This window comes from Lithobates pipiens, unplaced genomic scaffold (assembly GCF_037356315.1).
Source record: "Lithobates pipiens isolate NorthernLeopardFrog02 unplaced genomic scaffold, aLitPip1_a1.2 Scaffold_16, whole genome shotgun sequence".
Taxonomy (NCBI): domain Eukaryota; kingdom Metazoa; phylum Chordata; class Amphibia; order Anura; family Ranidae; genus Lithobates; species Lithobates pipiens.
In genome coordinates, this window is record NW_027507748.1 from 449,738,164 (window position 1) to 449,752,165 (window position 14,002).

A 14,002-nucleotide genomic window follows, 5' to 3' on the forward strand; every position below is an offset into this window, starting at 1 on the left:
AGACCCAGCTCCCTGCATAGCTCCATGCCTAGGAGAAGGAAACCTATATCATGTGATATTAGAAACATTATCAAAGTCCCCTATCACCAGAACAGAAAGAGGTAATATGTCTGCCATGCTGTTAAAGCCAGTGACTGAGAACAAAGATGAAATACAGGGCCTTGGGCAAGTAAGTCTGGTCTGTTTGGAACAGACCAAGGCCCTTCCAGCAGCTTTCACATTCTTCTAGGCCATTTATTGTAATGAGAATCACTGGAACTATTTCCTCCATCTTGAGGAGCAATCGCGGAAGACACTTCATAGGAGGAAAGATATGAACTAGACTGAATTAAGACCAAGGTATCACTGGGGCATCTGCTGCAAAATGTCAGAATATCCTGGGTCCTGGTCACAGAGGGGTTATGTTTGTTGTTGAACCTGGAGGCCAGGATGTCCACACCTGGTGTTCTCAACCTTTTGATAATGATTTTTGAAGGGTGTGGAGACCACTTCCCCTCAGTCTGTGCTTTGGAGGTTTACTTGCCATTGTCCTTTGCAGGTATTTGGGTGGCTAATAAAGCTGAAGTTTTGGCCTAGGAGAGTATTATACTTCTCTTAAGGCAGCTTGACTTCTGGTGCCCCCTAACAGTTTATTAAGGCCACTGCTATGGCTATGTCTGACTTTACCCTGACTGAAAGGAGGTCCAGTGTTGTAGAGATAATCTTATGACTCTCAGTTCCAGAAAGCTGATTGGGGGTCTTGACTCCGCTGAGATCCAAATCCCCTAGGCAGTTCAGGATATGGGGTTGACATCCATTATTGTCTGGTCTCTTCATAAGTCTTGAATGTCTAGTTGGCAATAGTCTAGCAAATAGACATGACAGCAATAGCTGGCTGAAGGGCTGGATCTGCAAGGGCAAAAGAGGCCCATGGGAGGGCTTCCAAATGGCAATCAGAACATACCTAACAGAGTCCTGTTGAACATTCTCAATAGGAATAGGTGTTAATTGAGAACTGATATGGCAGAATCCATTAATGGAACAGCCAATTTCTTATTTAAATTCTTTTCCATGGGATACATTTTAGCAAAAAGCTTAGAATATATTATTACCCTTTCAGGATTGAGGTAGTCCTCAAACTGCACAATTTGTGTGCGTATGGGAAAAGTCTTTCCGATAAAGAGCTTGCGAAATACCAGGGAAGGAATGTGCTGGCATGACGCCGAGCCAGGAAAAGAAAAATTACGTAGTATTTGGTAACAATTTTCCATTTTCCTGGCTCTGCATCATGCCATCACTGAGGGATTTAACTTGCCAATCCCAGGGAGGGAAGAACAAAATATAGATACCAGGTGCTGATACAGAAAAATTGTGATATCTTGACAGGGCTTTAGACAATACAGAATCTCCCACCATAGCATATCAGGACAACACCACATCCAGCTTATAGTGCCTTATGAAGGTATTAGGTGACTTCCAGCTTGCCACCTTGCAAACTATGTCTGCCAAAACTTTGGACCAGCTGTCCATGAGGATGAAACTGCCCTTGTGGAGTGCACCTGGATCTCCTGCAGCAGCAAAAGGCAGCAATGTCCGAGACTCGCCTAGCCGAGACTATGGCTTAAAAAATATCGTCTTCAAGGTGAGATTCCATAATGAACTTTCTGCATCTGGGAAGAAGGGTGCTTTCAGTAACCCTCTCAAGACAAACGGCAAATCCCATTTTTGAAAAAAGGAGTCGATTGGTGGGCTCTGATGCGTTGGATCACTAGAGACTCTCTTGACCATGAGGTATTTTTAAGGGCTGAAAACACTTGGACCTTAAAGGTGTTGTAGCTAAGTCCTGCATCAAGGCCGGGCTGTAAGAAATCCAGAACATTAGCCACTGTGGGGGAACGGAAAGAAAACCCCTGTTGAACCAAAAAAGCCTTGAACTTCTGCCACACTCTTTACAATGTGGTATTGGTAGACTTTTTCCTAGCTGATGGAAGGGTGGACATTACTGAATTAGAGGAGGTTCAAGTCTTATAGTTTACACTTTTAAAATTCCAGGCAGTCAAGGCCAGATGGGCCGGGTTGGGGTGAGTGCGGCTGTTGCAAAGAAGTAGGTCTCGGCCTTGAGGCAGTCTGATTGGAGGGCACGCCAGGTGACACAGAAGGGGAAACCATGGCCTCCTTAACCAGAATGGAGCAATCACAATAGCTAGCCCTCATTCCTCCATGATCTTTAGTAAGGACTTGAGCATCAGGGCAATAGGTGGAAACAGGTAAACTTGTTTGAAGTGCCATCTCTGAGAGAGTGCATCCTGGGCTGGCACCTGTGGATAGAAGAGACGAGCGAAAAATTGAGGCACTTGACAGTTGAATGATGTTGCCATTAAATCTATCTCGGGACCCCCCCACTCTCTGCTATGTATATCTCTGCTAGATCTCTGCTAGGTATATTGGAATTAACATCCATTCTGTGTGGCTCAAGAACTTCTGGCTCAGCTGATCTGCCAGGGTACTCTGAGGGCCCAGGGGATATGATGCAGCCAGGTCCAGTAAATGGGTTTTGGCAAACGAGAAGATCTCTTCTGCCACCTGAATAAGATGTAAACTCCTTGTGACCCCTTGATTCACAATGTACAAAACTGACATTGTTTTCTATCATCATCTTGACCCTTTTGCCCTGAATTACAGGCAAAAATGCTTTGAGCACCTCCATGGCCACCTTCAGCTCTAGGAGATTTAAGGAGCATGGTAAACAATGGTTCCATGTCCCCTGGGCTCTCAGGCAATGGACCCTCCAACCCTGGAGACTTGCATCCAAATCATGATCTAGTCTCCAGGATTGATGGGCCTGCCCAAAGAGGTTGCTTTTCTGGTCCACCACAGAAGGCTGTTGGAAATGAAGCAAGCAATTTGGAACTTCTGGTTCAGAGAACTGCACTGCTACTGATTTAGGAGGCAGAACTGAAACCTGTTCATGTGCCACTGTGCCCAAGCCACTGCTGGGATACATGCCGTTAAGACGCCCAAAAAACTCACGGCCCGTCGTACCCTGATAACAGTTGAAGACATCACTTCTGCAGCTCCTGCACACACATGATTGACCTTGTCCTCTGGAGGTAAAGTGTACTGCACTTTATCGAAAGTCATACTCAGGTATGCAATATTGTTAGTTGGTGTGAGGTGGCTTTTTGGCGAGTTTACCATCCAACCAAGTTTCATCAAGGCTTGGTCCCCCGATGCTTCACGAGAAGAAATTTGGACTGTGCAAACACAAGGAGATCATCCAGATAATGGAATATGCAAATATCACTCTCACGAAGAAAGGCAATCACCGCCACCAAAATTTTCAAAAAGGTCCTTGGGGCTGAACCGAGGCAAAAGGGAAGGCATTTGAACTGAAAATGGTTGCCCTTGAAGTGGAATCTGAGATACTGCTGATGAGCCTGGCTACTGGGATGTTTAAAATAAGAGTTCTCGAGATCTATAGAGATCATCCAATCATCTTTGTACTACTGCAGATATAGTTCTGAGTGATTCCATGCGGAAAGACTCCTGTTTGAGAAAAGTTTAGGTATTTTAGGTCCAAGACAGGGCACCACTTGCCTGAAGACTTCTGAACTAGAAATAAAGGGGAATAGACATCCCCTGCCTTCTTCTGACCTCTGAACTGGAACTATGGGCTGCAGACTTAGCAACTCTGAAACGTAGGATTCTAGCGACATTCGCTTCACTGAAGACACAGGGACCTTTGTTGAGACAAATAATCTTGCTGGAGGTGGACTTTCAAAGTGAAGGCGAAGCCCTTCACGAACCACTTGTAGGACCCATGCATTTCATTATTCTTTCCACCCAGATGTTTCCAAAATGGGCCAGTCTTGCCCCTACTGGCAACATCCGGGTTTTCAGAAAGACTTGCTAGCTGTCTTGGGAGGCTGACAGACCTTGGACTTTGTTCAATCCCCGAAAGAGCCATGTGGGTGCCCTGGAAAACGGTTAAATTCCCTACCTGGGTGGTAGGATCTTGCATCTCTGAACAGCTCACGAGATCTTCTATTTGTGCAAAAGAAATCACCCTACATATCACATCCTTCAGAGTTTTCCTAAAGAGTGTTGCACCTTAAAATGGGATAGAACATAGGCCTTGCTTCGAGGCAGAATCCACAGACCAGTGCTTTTAACCATAAGGCCCATCTGGCCGTGGTAGAATGCACCATAATCTGAAAAGAAAATCTGACAAGATCTACTGCCACTTCTGCCAAGAATTTGAGGCCCTGGAGGCTTGAAGAAACTACTTCCTCATCCCTATGTGAACCGAGAGCCAAATTCATGTTTGAGGACCATACTCTAATGGCTCTTGCAACAGAAGTCAGGGGGCAGGCTGCTCCTTCTCTAGAGAACATCTTCTTGAGGTCTGAATCAACTCTCCTTTCCATGCAATCCTTGAAGGATACGGTCTCTTACAGCGGTAAAATAATATGCATAGCTAAGTGCTACAAAGATGCATCCACCTTTGGAGGCATGTCCCAGAATTCTAAATACAAAGGCCAGAACGAATACAATTTGTTGACCCTATTTTGAAATGCAGGTCTCCTGTCCGGCTTAGCCAATTCCTCCTCCATCAGCTCTTTTATTTCCTCCATAAGAGGAAATTTGCGGAGATCCATCTTTAAGTTAGGATAGTACTTCCTATGGTTCTGAGAGACCAAGGTAACTTTCTCCCAATCGATAGCTTGTTTGACTGTAGAAATAAAAGTGGGAACTAAGGAAACATCAAAAGTGATTGAATCCATCTCACCCTGTGCCACTTAAGAGTCCACTTCCAACCCGCTGGTAACCAGCCCGGGTTCTGAAAAACGCTCTTTCTATACTGTCTGGGGTGCGGGCTTACCTTTCCTGCAGGAAGCAGGCAAGAGATCCTCCAAACTACCCTTCACTGCTTCTTTAATATACTTCATAAAATCCTCATTCACTGCTTGGCTGGCTTGAGGGGCCTCCCTGAAGCACAACTTGCAAACTCTCTTTGATGGCATAGATACGCCCTCACACGCCCAGCACACACTGGCCACAGAGTCAGAAGGAGCAACCACCCTCTGACTAAGAGAAGAGCCCCTCTGGCAATGTCCACAAGATGGGCCCACTGAGGCTGAAGAAGATTCCTGATGCACATGGTGCCATTTGAACTTTGCCTTAGAATGGGAAGTATGCGGAGATGATGAATGATGATCAAGGAATGAAGATATCACCCTCTTGTGACTTTGTTGCGAAGAGCCTCTCCCCCTGCAATAAGGAAGGACTGCCCAATATCAAAATAGGAAGAAGCATCATGTAGAGAGCCACAAGAGGCCCCTACCTTTCCGTAAACTTCAGTGCCAGCATCATGAAACACACTGAACAGCATGAAACACGCTGAGACTACCATGAGGGGGAAGAGAGAGAGAGAAAACCCAGGGTGGCAGCCATGGAAAAAAGGCTTCATGCGTTTTATGCGACCGCCCTACTCCGGCACTGGGAGCACCCAATCTCAGGGAGATTTACCCCCAACAAGAGGACTTTCCACCATGGGACCCTAGGTGGGATACACAGGATTCATCAGGAAAGTCTGGAGAGAGGACAAAATAAGAACACCTGCACCAGGTACTGCCTGCCTTTTATAATATGATTCAGGAAGGTCCTACAGTGGGTCAAAGGGGCTGAGTTGACCCGCAGTGATGGCATGATGCAGAGCCAGGAAACTTTTGTCAGATTGTCAGACAAACAGCATGATGCATGCTTGAGAGGGAGCTAAAGTCAGATGAGGAAAGCAGTGTCATTTTAGGACACTGATCTAGGAAAAAGGAACAGCTATCATCCTTAATGTTTTGAGTCTCTTGTAGGCCATCTGTAGAATGCATGTTATTTGGCCCTTTGTCCCGGCTCCCTTTTGCCCGTGGGCCATCATATCATCTTAAAGTGGCGTTTCATCCAAAAACGGAACTTCCGCTTTAAGTGATGGTGTCCCCCTGACATGCCACATTTGGCATGTCATTTTTTTTGGGAGGGGGGAGGAATACCCTCCTTTTAGAAGCATCCAGCTCCCACTTCCTCCCGGGGCTCGGCAGTGCAGGAAGGAAGTTCACCTCTCCCCCTTCACTCCCTGCAATCTACTGGGACAGATCCCAGGTCCCAGAAGTTTGCCCAGCCAATCACATCATGCAGCACAGTTACAATGCCGGCGCTGCAGAGAGGAGCGGGGCGTACGCACGACAGGTGAGTGTCCGATTATTAAAAGTCAGCAGCTACACTTTTTGTAGCTGCTGACTTTTAAATAGGTGGAACTCCACTTTAAAGTCTTTTTTTTTTTTTTTTTTTTACTATAAGAATGTTTTTCAGTATCTAAACAGAAATATGTTGAGCTGGTTGGTTACTGAATACAAATCCAGTCTGAAAGGATTCCCCAGTCACGTCTTATGTCAAAAACCTTAAACTGGTTGTTAAGCCACTATCTCATCTTTATATCATCCCCTCTGTCAGATAAAAAGCTGCATCCTAGTGCCTGTGTTTTATATATGAAAAAAAAAAGAAAAAAAATGTACCTGTTTTAACAGCATCTCCCAGCAAAAAGAAGACTACAGGCTCTCAGTTCTCCCCGTGTGATATCTCCAGTGGGCGGGGCCCAGATCTCCCTGCTGACGTCAGCCAGGGAGGAAGGGAGGAGAAGAGCTGAGAGCCTGGAGTTATGTGATCGCTGGGTGACACTGTTAAAACTGGTAGAAGTCTTTTTTTTAAAAAATAAAACATAGGCACTAGGACACAGCATTTTATCTGACAGAGGTATATACAGATCAGTTCGTTTTGAAGCAGTGGGGAGCAGATCAGCGATAGAGATGACAGGCAGGGAGGGGAGGGGGAGGACGACAGAGGGAAACACAAGAGAGCTACAGATAGCTGCGTATGATGGAGGCATGTACACTGGGAACAGTGCCAGAGCTCAGTAGCCCTGATGTATTGTGGTCAGTGGAGGGGAGGGTAGAAACTGGCACGATCAACCAGGTATTTCAGATGATACAGGGGGACAAAATACACAGCACTGTGCTGTATGGCATGCTTTAATTGAACAGGTTCTTTATTTTTTGGGGGGTTAACCACAAATGCAGATTCCTCTTTGAAAAGCCTGACAAAATCTAAGTTCTAAAACCATACACTTACTTTTCATCATAAGTATTGAAATATTTAAGTCTAAAACATTCTTACATGATCTCAGCATTATAGTAAAAAACAAGCCAGTGGAACATTCTGTACAAATGCCATTGTTGCTGACAACAAAAGTGCACAGTATAATATGCATTGTTTCTCAGTAATTACACACATCAGGTGTTTTTGTGAAGTACAAGTTTAAAATTCAGTTCATTTAGTTACCATGGCGGTATTATCTGGATAAAATTCAATGGACTCAGTTTAAAGGCATTTTAAAATGTGACAACATGCATCTGTAATTTAAAACAAAAGGTACTAAAAAAGTGTAATTGTTTATAATAAAACACACATCTAGGCATTTTCTTGCAAAAGAGACAATATACGTATGACTAGAAATTCCATGTGTTAAATTTAGGACACAAAAAAAAGACCGTTTATGTAGGACGGTTTCTCAGTGGTTAAAAAAAACATGTTTAGTTAGTAAGTAGTTAGATAGAACTCAGTTTTTCAACATTGGCATGTGTTAGTAATACTGTATAAATCATCATTCACCTTTTTTGGTCGAAGATACATTTTGCCTCCATTTGTGGTAAAAGATTAGGAATACCTCCTGATTTTTATTCTCAAAGGATAACTGGCAAAAAATAAAAAATAAATCTGTATATTTTTTGCCATTACTATAACCCACCTCAAAAAAAAAAAAAAAATTATATATACTATATGCGTGCATTATTGTTTGTAAGGGTCAAGAAACAATAGTGTGCATTTTGCTTTATTTATCCTAAATTACACTAAACAACCTCCCTGCTGAAGTGGTAATTATCTAAATGCCATCTCTGAATCTCTATTGTTAAAGGAAACAAAGGGGCGCGCGTAACATAGTGACATCATTGACCAAAGTTAATCAAGGCCATATTTGGTTAATTATATCACTGAGGTAACACTGCCCCTATGTTTACTTTGGTGGCAGAGATATGGAAATGTCATTCGACACAAGGGAAATGGCAGAATCAGGCATCTCTTGTTGGCATCGGTAGTCATTCTTCTTGATTGACATGGACCTGCATCACTGCAGGACATGATTGATGACGGATGTACATTATGGAACTTTTTATTTTATTTTAATGAAAGGCTTGTCAAATGCTTGGGTATATTTATTTCTAGGATACATTATTATTATTATTATTATACAGGATTTATATAGCGCCGACAGTTTACGCAGCGCTTTACAACATTGGGGTAGACATTACATTACAATACAATTCAAGACAAGGGGAATCAGAGGGCCCTGCTCGTTAGAGCTTACAATCTAGGAGGGAGGTTCAAGTTATACAAAAGGGTAATAGCTGTGGGGGATGAGCTAATGGAGACAATAGTGAAGTTGTTAGATGGAGGCAGGATAGGCTTCTCTGAAGAGGAAAGTTTTCAGGGATCGCCTAAAAGTGGATAAATTTGGAGACAGTCTGACAGATTGGGGTAGTGAGTTCCAGAGGATGGGTGAGGCTCGGGAGAAGTCCTGTAGGCGGATATGGGAGGAGATGATGAGGGAAATAGAGAGCAGGAGGTCTTGGGAGGAACGAAGTGGGCGATTAGGTTGGTATTTTGAGACTAGGCTAGTGATGTAGCTGGGGGCAGAGTTGTGGATGGATGGCTTTGTAAGTAAGTGTTAGTATTTTGAATTTAATTCGTTGGGCAAGTGGCAGCCAATGGAGGGATTGGCAGAGAGGGGTAGCAGACACTGTGCGGTTTGTAAGATGTAGGAGTCTGGCAGCAGCATTCATGATGGACTGAAGGGGGGATAGTCTATTTAAGGCCCGGTTCACACCGCTGCGGGGGGAGATCCGGATGTGATTCGCACAGCAAATCACATCCGATCTCCGTAGCGATGCGAGTTCAGCCATACAGATAGTATGGCTGAATTCGCAGCGCTCCCGCAGCAAACTCGCACGGGACCCTTTTTTGGGTCCGCAACAGAATCGGATCGCATGGGGGTTCACACCATGCGATCCGATTCCTGTGCGAGTCGGCAGATCGCACTGCGATATGCCGACGGATCTGGGGGTGTCATTAACATAACATTGACACTCCCAGCCGTCCGCATAGGGCAGTGTGAACTGCCGGCGGGAGGTGTGCGATGCGGGTAAACGCCGTGGATTCGCGGCGTTCCCGCATCGCTATAGTGTGAACCCGGCCTAAAGGTGAACCAATGAGGAGGGAGTTGCAGTAGTCAAGGCGAGAGATAACCAGGGAGTGAATCAGGAGCTTTGTGGTTTCATTGGTTAGAAAGGGACGTAGTTTAGAGATGTTGCGGAGGTTGAGGCGGCAAGCTTTGGAAAGTGATTGGATGTGGGGCTGAAAGGAGAGTTCAGAGTCCAGGATAACACCTAGCACCCTGACATGTGGGGATGGGTGGATGGTTGTGCCATTACTCTTGACAGAGAAGTCAGGGGAAGGGGCGCGTGGGGGAGGAAATATTATAAGTTCGGTTTTGGACAAGTTGAGTTTAAGGAAGTGTTGCGACATCCATACAGATATGTCTGTTAGTAAGGTGGTGATGCGTGAGGAGACTGATTGAGTGAGTTGAGGGGTGGAAAGATAGATTTGTGTGTCGTCAGCGTAGAAATGATATTGAAAGCCGTGAGAGGCTATCAGCTGACCCAGGGAAGAGGTGTAGATTGAAAATAAGAGGTCCAAGAACAGAACCTTGGGGGACTCTGACAGATAAGGGTGGAGGAAGTAGAATTGTAAGTGACACTGAAGGTGCATTGGGATAGATAGGATGAGAGCCACTGAAGAGCACAGTCACGGAGACCAAGGGAGTAAAGTTTTTTGAGGAGGAGAGGGTGGTCAACCGTGTCAAAGACAGCTGAAAGGTCCAGCAGTAGGAGTACAGAATAGTGTCCATTGGTTTTTGCAGTTAGTAGGTCATTTGTGAGTTTTAAAAGAGCAGTTTCTGTTGAGTGTTGAGGCTATATATATATTTATATATAGATAATTACAGATTGCAAGGGTGTTTCAGTAACAAAATGAGAAAAATGTGATTGTTGCGGAGATTCATGCCACGTACACATGACCGTTTTTTTCCTTCAGAGTAAACTCTGGCGTTTTTTCCGATGGAGTTCCGCTGAAATGGACTTGCCTACACACGATCACACCAACATCCGATCGTTTAGAACGCGGTGACATGCAACACGTACGACGGGACTAGAAAAAGGAAGTTCAATAGCCAGTAGCCAATAGCTGGCCTTGTGTTGTTTTTGGTCCTTTGGAATAGCATACAGATGAACGGTTTTCCTGATAGGAATTGATTGTGATGGAAATATTTAAAACATTTTCTATTTCTAGGTTAGTCAGAATTTTTGGAAAAGAAAGTCAGCTGAAGCCCACACACGATCGGAATATCCAATGAAATGATTCCGTCTGACTTTTTTTGTCGGAAAGTCCAACCATGTGTGCACGGCATCAGAGTGATTCAAGATTACGTCAACTATGCATTGTTTAATTCCGGGTAGAATAAACCATTTAAAAACCAGAATCTACTGTAGTAGTAAATAAAAGATGCGAGTATTACTCTGTGGGATGAGAGTAATGAGCTTCGACCCCCCCGCATCGCTGGACCCTGGAACAGGTAAGTGTCCGATTATTAAAAGTCAGCAGCTGCAGTATTTGTAGCTGACTTTTAATTTTTTTTTTTTCAAATGGAAACTCCTCTTTAAGGTACTGGGGGATTCTGTCTAAGATTCTGGCTTTGATTTTGTTGTGCCTCATGGCTTGGGTGTTAGAAACCATGAACCAGGCTGAGACAGAAGTACAATTAAAATACACTTGTTCATTAATAAAAAAATAAAAAGGTAAATAGATTAAGCATAGCCAGAGTCCAGTAACCGGATCGAGTAGTCAGCCAGGCCAGTGTTCGATAACCAAATCTGAAAATTAGCCAGGCCAGAAGTCAGGGATCCAAGTAGAACAGCAAGCAGGATAAGGAGCCAGAAGGGATGTCAGCAAGCCAGTTTTTAAACAGGAACGCAGGAGATGGTGTCTTGTGATGTGACCAGGGCAAAGGCAGAGATGAAGTGAGCTGGACAGCTTAAGTAGGCAGGTCAGACGAGCAGGATCAGGAACAGCTGGGTAACTGTGGAGAGAGATGAGAGCTGGCAATTAGCCAACAGCTGACCAGCCAGCCCAGAGAAGGAAGGCCTAAGCCAGCCCTGACATTGGGTGACTATTTTAGTTCAATTAAATTCAGTGTTGAGGTTATCCAAGCCTTAGCTATCGTTTGTTTGGCTGCTGTTGTAAGGTGTAGGAGGAGGTAGAGTTGGGCTCTGGTACAGTCAAATGCGACGTGATTCAACATTGCAAGAGCTGGGTCCAGGTCCAAAAGGGACTCAGGGCAATGTAGAGGCCATATAAAAAGTATGGAGGTCCAAAAATACTGCACGACCGAGCATGACCACCATATGTGGACATGCGAGTCTCTTTCTCCGCAACCACGGAACACAGGGGGATATCCTGGTAAGAATTTGTTAATCCGTACAGGGACCAGATACCACCTCATAAGGACTTTAGAAATTGCTTCAAGTGCAATAACATTTTGGGAGGAGGTCTTTGTATTGGTCCATATATTTGACCAGTCCTCTACATCTAGGTCTATTGCTAGGTCCTGAGACCATTGTGTAGCATATGGTGGGAGGCTAGCTGGAGAAGATGTGAAGTGGTTATATAGGTGTGAAATGATGCCGGGGCATGTGGATCTGAGTCACAAATGCCTTCATATAAGGATAGGCTATCTAGTGATGAGTTGTGTTCGTGCTTGTAGGGCTGGGAAAGTTTGTAGGGAGTTGCTGGTAACGAGGTCGCGTATGCATCGCAGTCCAGATTGGGCTCAGACTTGGAAGGAAGTTGGATCCGTGAAGGCTGGATAAAAATTTGGGTGGTTGAAAAAGGAGAGTAGTGGAGCATGTGGGGACATTAGTTATTAGTTAGTAGATTGTTATATGATGGGATTAGTTATGGGACCTCGTGTTGAGTTGGACATTCAGAGCAGGTTATCTACTGCCAGGGGATGAAGATTTATTGCTTCCAAGCTGACCCACACATGTTCATGCATCAAGTGCTGTTTCTGGCTTGGGGGATCAGAGATGAGACCATTGTTATCACAGCACAGTGGTCTAACCGTGTAATGGGCTGCATGCAGGAGTGTAGTAAGAGTGGTAGGGACACTACTGGAATAAATATTTAATTTATCCTGAAGAAGGACTTATGTGGCTAGGAATAAAATGTGTAATTCTTTCTGGAGGGGTTACATTCTCTCCAGGTATCGAGTAGGGATTGTTGAAGTAGTTTGCGGAACTGTGAGGAGGATTTGTCAAGACGGGGGTGGAGTACAAGGTTCGAATTGCGGCATATGAACAAAGTTCCTTTACAGTGTGTGTTCATGCCACCTGTAGGAGATGGGGAAAAAAATGGGTTTGGATTAGGATTAGGGGCATAGTATGAGACGAATGTGGTTTCGATGTCCTGGAAGAGGCCCACTAAAATGATGCAACAGCCTTCAGGGTCTTTCATCTCACTAAGGGGAGTAAAGGCTAGTGCGTGATGAAAGTCCAACAGCACACCTCTATGCTTCGTGGCAGCAGAAGCGATGAATACTTGGGGATAGTGGGAGCTGAAATATTTAGGAGTATTGTGAGTTGCAAAATGCGTTTCCTGTAAGGCTACTATGGTGGCTCTAAGGGATGCAAATGAGTGGAAGGCTTTAACCCTTTTGTTAGGGAAGTTGAGCTCCTTAACATTTAGGGAGAGTATGTTCGGGGGGGGGGACATCTGGGGGCCTGATGTAAGCTATTGTGGGGAGACATCAGGCCCGTGCGAACCGACCGATCGTAGAGTACAGATGAAAAGAAGCTGGGAAAGGAAAGGGAAAGAAGAGGGTTGTCAAAGAACATAGTGTAAATTCTGTAATGCAACCAGTAGAGTAAAAGAAACCTAGAAGGTTGGACTTTATTGCCAGACCTTGTAGCACATAGACTCTTCCGCCAGCCAGCTAGCTGAAGAGTGAGTGTACCGGGGGACAGTGACAGCTCCCCGCTGCAACTAGAACATTGTACATAAATCAGTTTCTTACTTAAACTTGCATTACTAATGTAACAGGTTGGATCAATGAGGGTAATTCTAGCTGGGGGTTAGGGTGGGGAGGGAGGAGTAGAAAGGAACAGGGGAGATGAGGGTGAGGAATAGGAATTATGATGGGGGGAAGGTAAGTGTGAAGATTGGGAAGGGGTGCAGCAAGAATACTAGGCAATTAGTCATGCAAACAAGTTTTTGCGTTGAAACAGAGGCATCTGGGCTTAGAGACGAGCGCGGCTGTTATGCTATTCACGTCAAACTAGTAAACCGAGCAGTGAGAAAAAAGAAATGGGAAAAAAAATGGGTTTTACTAAGCTATGCACAAAATAATTCAACATGTGAATGGGGTCTGAACCAGTGCAACCCTAGCAGGGTTAAGGGGCCTGTGTGGGCTGCCCGGCATAAGGTGGAAAGTAAATACCAGGACATGGACCCCTAAGTCTCGGTTATTTAGGATCAGCATAAAAGGCATGTGGGGGTCAATTATCCCACTAGTAACTGAGCATAAGTTATTTGCAAAGAAGGGGGTCTGTGCAGAGTCAGCCTGGCATGGAGGTCTTCGGATCATTGAAGCCATTGTTGTGGGCCTGGGATGGGGTTCCCGTCCGGATAGATGATGGGCCTGGCTGATTGCATTGCGGCATTGTGTTGTATGGGCAAGCTGCTGGCTGGTGTCCGTGGAAGTAAAGTCCCGGACTGTTGAGCTGGGGTGACCAGGTGGAGGGATTCT